Source organism: Chelon labrosus (genome assembly GCF_963514085.1).
Source record: "Chelon labrosus genome assembly, chromosome: 13".
In the NCBI taxonomy this organism is placed as follows: Eukaryota; Metazoa; Chordata; class Actinopteri; order Mugiliformes; family Mugilidae; genus Chelon; species Chelon labrosus.
Window position 1 is genome coordinate 8,816,617 of NC_140346.1, and position 9,616 is coordinate 8,826,232.

The 9,616-nt window shown below is 41.2% G+C and overlaps 1 protein-coding gene across 1 annotated transcript in view; it reads left to right on the forward strand.

Annotated features, from left to right (window-relative positions):
- The first annotated feature begins 7,034 nt into the window (after positions 1-7,034).
- Positions 7,035-9,616, forward strand: part of LOC311497788 (uncharacterized protein) — a 46,490-nt gene continuing 43,908 nt past the window's right edge. The window contains exon 1 of the mRNA XM_084558154.1: positions 7,035-7,123. The gene's annotated coding sequence lies outside the window, so the exon portion shown is untranslated. The remainder of the gene's footprint in view (positions 7,124-9,616) is intronic.

Genomic DNA, 9,616 nt, shown 5'->3' on the forward strand with positions numbered 1-9,616 from the left:
AACGTCATTGCTCTCTGGGTGATTCTCTGCTGAAAGGACTCACAGTGGCATCGAAGTACGCCACAATGAACAACTCAAAAAACATGAAGAACAGCACAAGGTGTTGACCTGGCCTTTACATTCACTAGATCCCAAACTGATCAAGTATCTGTGGGATGCACTGGGATAAGACTGATCCACAGTCTTGGAAAAAAATGGTAATTAGTGAATTAAATAGCAAAACAAAAGTAAAAATTGATTATCAAAATGCCTATGGAAGATCGTTAGGTTACGTTGTAACCTTGGTTCTCTGAGTGAAGAGACTATCTCTCCACATTTTGCACTTCACCCATTTGGTATTAACAAGAGTAAAATGGCTCAGCTTTCATCAATTTCTGTGATTGCTAACCGGCCTAGAAGAAGCAGTGTTGGTTGATGTTCAAATCTTCCAAAAACCGAACAGCAGTGGAGAAGAAATGAAGTAGGAATGCATGCAGGGGAGGTCATTCCCGTACATATGGAATATGTAACAGAGTGGAGAGATAGTCTCGAGATGATAGAGAACTATATTGCACCTTTCTGCATAGATCGTTGTCAGCAGGCAAGAAGAAGAGGGGACAAGAACTTTACTCAGAGTAAAGATAAAAAAATACAAACACTGCATCATACATGAGATTCCATTTTTTTTTTTTTTAGCTTTAGGCCTGTGGGAGCCATTGTACTAAGCCTGTCAGTCCAAAACGTCTTTTTCTTTGCAAGTATATTTTAGAATATCACATCTGCATGTGGGGTGGCACAGTGGCATGGTGGTTAGCACAGTAGCATGGTGGTTAGCACTGATACCTCACAGCAAGAACGCTCCAGGTTTGGCTCCAGGCCGACTGGGGCCTTTTAGCTTCGATAGGCTCCAACGACCCTTCACAGAACAAGCGGTTACAGAAGATGAATGAATGAATAATGCTTGTAATGCTCTCTCATTTAATTGTCCAGATACAGTATATAGTAGTCCTGTTGTAATGGATTTTCTGTTCACAGAATACAATAATAGAATATGAGTTTGTTTTCTCATGTATAGTTGACCTCATCTACTATGAAGAAGAAGGGAAAAGGAAGGAACCCACAGTCAGCAATTTATTAAAAGTAGTTTGTGGTCTCACACCCATGTGTCAAATTAGTTTATTTAATTCAACTGAAATTATAATACTCAGAAAATGAGTATAATGTTGGAGGGTACAACAAACCAAACAAAGGATCAGGATGACAAGGATGCAGCAGGCCTGGCTGAGAGAGAGACAAAGACACTGAGAAGGGCCGTCCTTTATCCCCTTCTAAGAAACCGAGCCCACATGGGCAGGTACTTGCAGCAGACCCCTCCCAGCTCCACCTGAAAACCAGCAATCAAATTATGTAGCAAGTGGGAGGGATCGTCACAGAAGGAAAATATGTTAGTTTTCCAGAGAAAGACAAACTTGTCTATAAACATGCAATGACATGTTTGTCATTTTAAATTTTACATTTCTAGCACATTTTACATGGAAAACTTGCTAAAAGGATCAATGGTATCAATAATTTGTCTTTTTTTTCTTGTCATTTGATTAATGTAAGTGAAATATTCATTTTGTTGTTACCCTGTTTTAGATCTAGTAACCAATTACCTGCTAAATGCCCCAACAAATGAAAAACATATTGTGAAGACACCCAAGAGCAATCTTTTAAGCCTTAAGGTGCTCTGCATTTATGTTTCATCCTGATCGAGGAGGTGATTCCTGGCTTAAAATGCGTTCTTGTGGTTCCTGGTGTAAGAGCTATTATTGTCATTGCAAATTTGGAAAAATTATATTTAACATTGAAAGTTCTTTGTGTCGGTTGATGAACAGGGACAGACTGGGGCTAAAAAACAGCCCTGGACTTTTTTCCCAAATAGGCCCATCATCCGGCCATTCGCCCCAGCCATACGTGACAGCCACTAGCCAGGATGTCCTGATACTATGCTACAATACTGTAGCCTATCAGACAAGGTATTCACAGCAAGTAACATCTCAAAAACAATGATGATAATTGGGATTGTGTTTATTAATGAAGCCTCAGCCTTCAAATAAAAACTAAAAATGTACAATGCCATTACATCTGCATTGAAAATAAAATACAAATAATGAAACCCAAAATTACACAAACCTGTAATTATAAAACAGTACAGAGAACAGTACCGACAACACTTTCAGAGATAAAGTAGGCTACTTCCTGTATCTGAACATGGGGATTAGATATATTGTAGACCTATACCAAAACTACACTGAGAATATTTACTATATACTGTAACTTCTAAACTATTCCAATATAATGTAAGCAAATTTAATGTTGGGGAAGTAAAAGTTTCTTGAGAAGGGCACTACTCTCAGCAACTCTGTCTTTTATGAGGTCATTGTCAAGGGACATGAGGATGTCCTTCTCTGTGGCCATTAACATGAATGCTTCCAGGTGTTCCTGAGAACTTGTGCTCCTTAAGCGAAGTTTCTCTGTACTTGAGTACAGAGAAACTTCTCTCACAAGCTACCTGTGTCACAGGCAGAGTGAGAAGAAATTTGTAGCCTAAGCTAAGGATGTGATAGGCATCTGTCAAGAGGTTGTACCGTGTAAGAAGTTGGTAGCAACACAATGGGCATTCTTTGCAAGATTTGCAGGTGCTGTTTTTTATTTCTACCTCTTCCAAAACATCTGGGTCATCCTCTGCAATCCTGACTTGATACTCCTCAACAACAGATTGTTTAAGACATGGCCATTGGGCTGCCAGACACTTTAACTCACTTTGCAAATTAGCAGGAGTTGCCCTGCTATCAAACCTGAGCAAGCATTTGCTCATCTCCTGAAATGCAGTATCAGGCAAGCCTGTTGAAGAAACTTCTATAAAGTTTCTTGGATCAAGGAGAGCCAAGTCCACATAGAGGGAACCATGGGTTAAAAAGCGCCTATGGATGCTCTCTGTGACTGCGTCCATCACCTGGTTATGAACTTTTGCTTCATAGGCACTGTTGGCATTTGTGAAGCTTTCATCACTTGCCTTCTCACCAGCCATCATCTTTGTTTTTCTCCTCCTTTTCTCTGGAAGCATTTCCTCCAGTTCAAGGTCACAATCCTTTTCAGACTGTTTTGATTCTGCCCACTGAACAAAAACATCAGCAGCTTTCTTCACTGACTCAAAATCTCTTGACATGTTCTTCAGAGCATCTTCGGTGGTCAGAACCATTCGATGAGCAGACAAGATGTCTACACCATGTGTCTGCAGGTATTTTGAGAGTGGTGTTGTGACTTAAAAAATCCTAAGGAAAAGCTGAACAGTTAGAACTGTTTCATATCTCAGTAAACTCTCCAAGTACCCTTTTGCTTTGACACGCGCTGTTGTTTTCAGGTTTTCTTGGCCCTGACACCTGTCCAGTGTCCTGAGGACATCAATGTAGACACACTGGTCTGGCTTTCCAAAGGACCCAAAAATCCTCTTCAAAGCAACATCCTTGGCCCACCACCTTGTTTCTCCAATAACGGAAAGGCGTTTGTGTCGACTGTCCTGGTTTCCTTGCTCCCACACATTCATCCTTTGGTATGACTCACGAAAAAAGACAGCAATATCATTCAATAGTGAGAACAAGGATCCACTGGAGAGGGACACTTGAGTTGTGTCAGTCATAACCAAGTTTAGCACATGTGCATAGCACCATACATGCACTTGGTTTGGCGCTTTAGAGGACAACAGTGTGGAAAAACCTTTGTATTTTCCTTGCATATTTGATGCACCATCATTGGCATTATTGACACAGTTGCTGATTTCCAACTTACATTTTTCAATCACATCTGTAAGCATCTGAACAAAATATTGTCCAGTAGATGCTTCACATTTCACCACTGCAAAAAACCTTTCCTGTACTGTGTCTTTGACATACCTCAGAACTATAGAGCACTGTTCTTGAGATGTGATGTCTTGGGTTGTGTCAATTTGCACTGAAAACATCCCAGCTTCAGTTACCTCTTTTGCAATAGTCTCCTGAATTAACTGCTGCACTGTAGAGATGACTTTGATTACAGTTGTTTTTGACAGAAATGTCACAACAGAACCTCGACCTTTAGCCTGGGTTTCATGGATCTTCTTACTTTTTTCTATGCACTCTGTGAGATGTTCTTTCATGCATACATCATATTTCCCAAGAAGAATGATTAGCTCTAAAAAATTCCCATGATCAATGCTCATGTCATCCAGAGTGTAAGCTGCTTCAGACTGTGTCCCTCTGTAGCTAAGTCCTCTCTTGCCAATGACCTTAACTACGTCTACAACACGTTCCAACACTTGCCGTCTCTTCTGCACTTGATCTCTGTGGGCCACTACTTGGGGACCATGAAGCAGACTGGCTATATCAGCTTTTGATGCCTGTAAAAAATAAGCTTCAGCACACAGCCTGTGCATGTTGCTCCTTTCATGCTCCTCTAATCGTTGACTGACATGCTTCCAGTCCTGCATTCCACTTATGAAGGGATTTGTTTCACCTGGCTTGGCAAATGCTAAACAAACTGTACAATATAACGTGTGATTCTCCTCACAGTATGTGAGCCATTTGCGGTTGTTACCATCTTTACAACTGAACACTCTCTGTAGAGACAGGTTTTTAGGCTTTTGCTGAGGGTGGTAAGAAAAAAATTCTTCCAGGCTGTGACTATCTGACTTGGGCTGTTTGAAATATTGTGATGTAGAGCATCCTGGGACATCCTGGCACTTCCCTGCACTCTCCCTGTCATCTTTTGTGCTGCTCTTCAACCTGAATAAACAAATTATTTTAAAATGAAATTATATTGAAATAGGTTATTAGCTATTCTTGATGATATAATACATGTTGCTTTGTGTTAAAGAATTAGCATTGAGCAACCTATTTAATATTTTGTCAATGTCATATTGCACTTTTGATTCATATTAAGGCTGTGAAATGATGAAAATTACTAGGCCCCAATTTTGTCTGTGAAGCTTTCACAAACAACCACCAGGTCTTTGCCAGTTCCACAATAGTAAATGTAATATGAAAGACATATTGGAAAAACTACACTCTGATGGAAGACAGACAGACAGTGCAAGCTAGGATTTTCCTTCACCAAACTTTTGGTTAAATTTGGTGAACTATTTAGCCCCCTTCCCTGTTTGTTAGCACGTTGAAAGTGGTAGGCCTACCAATGGATGTTTTCCCGTTTAATTCAATACCATAGTTTCATCCTAGCAGCAAAAATGAGCTCACTACAACCTCTCATATACAATGAGGTGAAATCGCGGTCAACCCGCGAATAATTTCTGACGCGTTTGATATTTCAAACTAACCTAATTATTAACAGAAATTATTAAACACGTTAAGTCTGACATGCTAAATGGTACGATAATTTTCATAATCATGATACACACCCATTTTGATAGCAGCTGACTATGCGATTCGCTAAGATGGGGATAAAGGCAGCCTATTATTCTGCTCCTGGTTGGCACTTACCAGGACCTCTCGCTGATTTGAAATGAACTCTGCTGTCTGTCCCTCATCATAACCAGGCTGTGGATGTTCAGGCTCAGCTTCCACTTGGTCCTCTACACTCTGGCTAAGTGATGCAGTGCTGCTTTGGTCGTCAAGGCCGACAACATTACTGCTGCTGCTGGCAGTTGCACTGCAACCAAAAAGCTCTGTGAGCTTTTTGCATTTTGCTGCATCAGTTTCGAGAGACTTGGCCCTCTTTTCTTTGAATTTTTCCCATCCACCTTTCTCCTTACATTTTCTACTAGCCATTGTCACGTCTAATGATGTAGGCCTACTCTTCTTCCTTAGTTTTTTTTTTTTACACGTAGCGTATAATTGATCGTATTAGCGCCCTCTGCTGTCGGCTGTTAATACCGCTTTATTAGACTTTTTTTGTGCCGTCGGTTAGACGGCCGTTCTGGACTTTTCCAGAACGCACAGATTGTCAGTCCGCCCCTGTTGATGAAACCTCTAACCAAACACAGAAACTAGCCGCGGCCGCAGCCAAATGGCTGCCTGTCTGTGCTGGAACACCTCCACCCCCCTTTCCCCCCTCCCCCGGTGCAAGTTGTTTTGAGTTCTTATGTTGTAAAGTGTGCTCATATGTGCTTATGTTGCTGAGGTTTTTTTTCCCCCGGTCCCACACTGTACTCCCCCAGAGGAGTGTAGTCTGGGAACTGCTTTTTTTATCCTCCCCTCTCCTCTTGTCCCCCCCCCCCCCCCCCCCACTTATTTTGTTCCAATGTTCCTGGTTCAAGAGCTTGGGAGATGCTAATGTAATTACAAATGTTTCTGCATTTTAAAAAATATTGTGTTGAACATTTAGTTTTTTATGTGAGCACATGAATATTTTTAACCAGACACGGAAAGTATCTGGTGTCACTGATGGTGCACTACAAAACTGAGTCCCATCTGTTTGAGCCAATGTTCGTTTACGTTTTGCAAATTTATGATACTTCAGTGTTATGGGGTGAGTGTGTCTGGTCTAGGTGGGTGCTACGTAAGTAACATCCACATGAATTCCAGGTCCAAAAGTTTCCCGGCAGAACATTGTATTGTCACAACATGACTAATGTTATTTACTTCTCCTGTCAGTGGTTTTCATGTTGTAACTGATCAGTGTTTCATCACTCAAGAATTTGCCCACACTTGTCCTTGAGATGGTTGATTTTTATCTCATTTACTCAGCAAGGGTGAACAAGTAGGAACTGGCTTTTCAGTTACACAGGACCTATTATCTAATCAAAAAACAGTGCCAAAAACCTGCATGTCAGGAAAGAACTAAAGCAAGACATGAAGAAGTTATAAAGGAAGATAATGAATGGAGTCAATCTATATATATATATATAATAAAAACAGCAGTTGAGAGTTGTACATGTTCTAGTCTTACTCTATTGAAAGTAGCCTCTGAATGTGATCTTATCTATCATCCAGTCAAAGTGGGTTGAGTTGACTGAAGTCCCTCCTCATGTTCTCTCGTTCTTTAAATAGTGCTCTCTATTCACTTTGTCTTCTCTCCCTCGTCAGACATACACTCTTAGGAAGTGTTGTGTTTGGATAACTGCTGTACTTCGATCGAAAGTATATCTCCTGACAACCAAACTGATATTCAGGTAAAAATGATTTTGTTTTTATGGAGTGTTTAGAAGAAAATAAAAGTTGCAAGCTTGATGTGTACTGCTATTCATCTCTAAACCAGTTTTAGACTGACATTTTAATGTTGTATCTTTATTGTTATAGATGTATAAAATATTTGAAGTTGTGTCAACTCTGTTTTCACAGGACAACCTAACAAGTTCAGCCATCTTGGGTTTAACTTCACTCACTAACAGCTTACATTCAGCTGCACTTTTGTCCTCCCTCCACCTCTTCACCCAAATTTCAGAGCATTTTATCTCCACACCATGTCCAACCAGCCTATGCAGTCCTATCCCAAAGTGGCCTACACCTCTCTAATGAGAGGTATCAGTGGGCTGGACCTACGCCGCCCTGCTGTTCCCTGTAACCTGGTGCTCATTGGAGACAATGCTTTCCCTTTAGCAATAAACAGCCAAGGTCAGGTCCTGATGGCTGCCTCTCTGTACGGCCGTGGAAGGGTTGTGGTCTTGGGTCATGAAGACTATCTAACCCCCTTTCCAGCTCTGACAGAGAATGCTCTGACCTGGCTGAGAGGAGATGGATCTGAAAACATCTCTGTAGGGGTGCACAAAAATATCAAGTGGGTCGCTGATCACATCAGTAGATCCAGCTTCCAAGTAGAAGTTGTGGGGGGTATTAGTGACAATCCAGGAGTTGGTGTGTATGTGACAGATGCCTACAGTGTGGGTTCAGACCCAAAAGACCTGGTGGCATTTCTGAAAGCTGGAGGAGGAGTGCTGATAGGGGGGCAAGCGTGGTACTGGGCTTCAAGTCACAGCAATGAGAACCCATTTCTCCAGTTTCCCGGGAATAAAGTAGCAGGAGTGGCTGGCATCTACTTTGGAACAGGTTATGGAGCAGCAGAGAACCTGCCTGTTTACCCAGAAATCCCATCCCATTGGAAGACTATAGAGTACGTGTATACTTCTCTTTGATTTAAAGTTGCAGTTTTTCTATTTCTCTGAAAAATGTGCCATACGTGTGGCCCTCCTATGTTTAATTACAGCGTGCATTGTGTTCTCCTTCTTGCTTCACCATTATCACCCATGTGGGTTTTCCTCTCTCTTCTTCATACAGTATTGGTAAAAATTTTGAGGAGGACTTGGAGTTCTTACTCAAAGGGATTTTAGAGTTTAACCTCCAGGGAGATTTTGCAGCTTCTGAGGTTCTAGTTCATGGCCCTCTATCCTTCCCCATTGGGACCACCGCCGATGGACGGGCGTTCCTGGCAGGAGCATACTATGGGCGGGGACGGGTCATTGTGGCAACGCATGAGAGCTTCATGAACATGGAGGTGAAGTTTGAGTCAGTCAGCTCTTAACTGCAAACTAGTACACAATGAAAACATGTTGGTCTATAATCTAAAATACAGCCATGTTATAGACAGAGAGTAAAATATGATAAATTTTCTCATTTGTTAGTCTACATATTAAATTAAGGTGTCTTTTAGTTGTTCCCTGCATTGTGCTAAGTAATGCTGCATACGACTTATTTAACCATGGTCTCAGCTTTAAATTAGCTCTTTTTATTCCAGACACTGGCTTCATTTTGGAACAATGCTGTTCACTGGCTGGACCAAGGGCGGGATGGAGTCGTTGGTTTTGCTCCAGCAGTCAACATTTTCACCGACTCTGGTCTCAAGTGTGAGAAGACAGAATTCAGGAAAGACCTGAGTGTGTTTGTGTGCACGGCGTACAGCGATGAGCATGTGGAGGAAATCCAAGACTTTGTGGCAGAGGGAGGAGGCCTGCTGATTGGTGGACACTCCTGGTACTGGGCTCAGACACACCAGGGGCAAAATCCATTAACAGATTTCTCAGGTATGATGATGCACCAAAAGATGTTGAGTTCCAACAGTCCGGCAAGTTCACTGGCATGATAATATAAAGCACATGTGTATATGATGTTATACTAGACACTCACCTGTCACAGGGAAGCAAATACAACTTGAAACATAAACAGTTTTAAAAAAGACACTAGTAAAGGTTAATCCAATGGTGGTTGTGGGGTGGGTTGGTGAAGGCCATACCTTCAACACCTTCATACAATGTATAGAAAGAATACATAGCTCAAGCTGGGGGAAACCACAAACAAACGTGGTTATCAGCTCACATCAGCTGCATGGAGAAGGCTAGTGGTTTCTGATTAAGTTAATCTGTCCAATTCCATTTGGGCTCCTGTATAAAAATGGTGGAAGTCACTAAACATTTGATTTTTAACCATTTCTTTTAACTTGTTGAATTAAAGCAGGGAGTCTGTGTCTGAAGCCCATATTCATTATATAACTGTAACTTAAATATGTTTTGTAAGCAGTCAGAATGAGAAAAAATATGTCAGTGTCCAAACATACAGGGACCTAACTATTTAGAAATCATTTAGAAATGTGTTTATTTACGGGCACACAATCATCTTTTACATATTAGTTTCTTAAAAATGCATCTTTGAAGCAGCTACAACAACATGGTTAG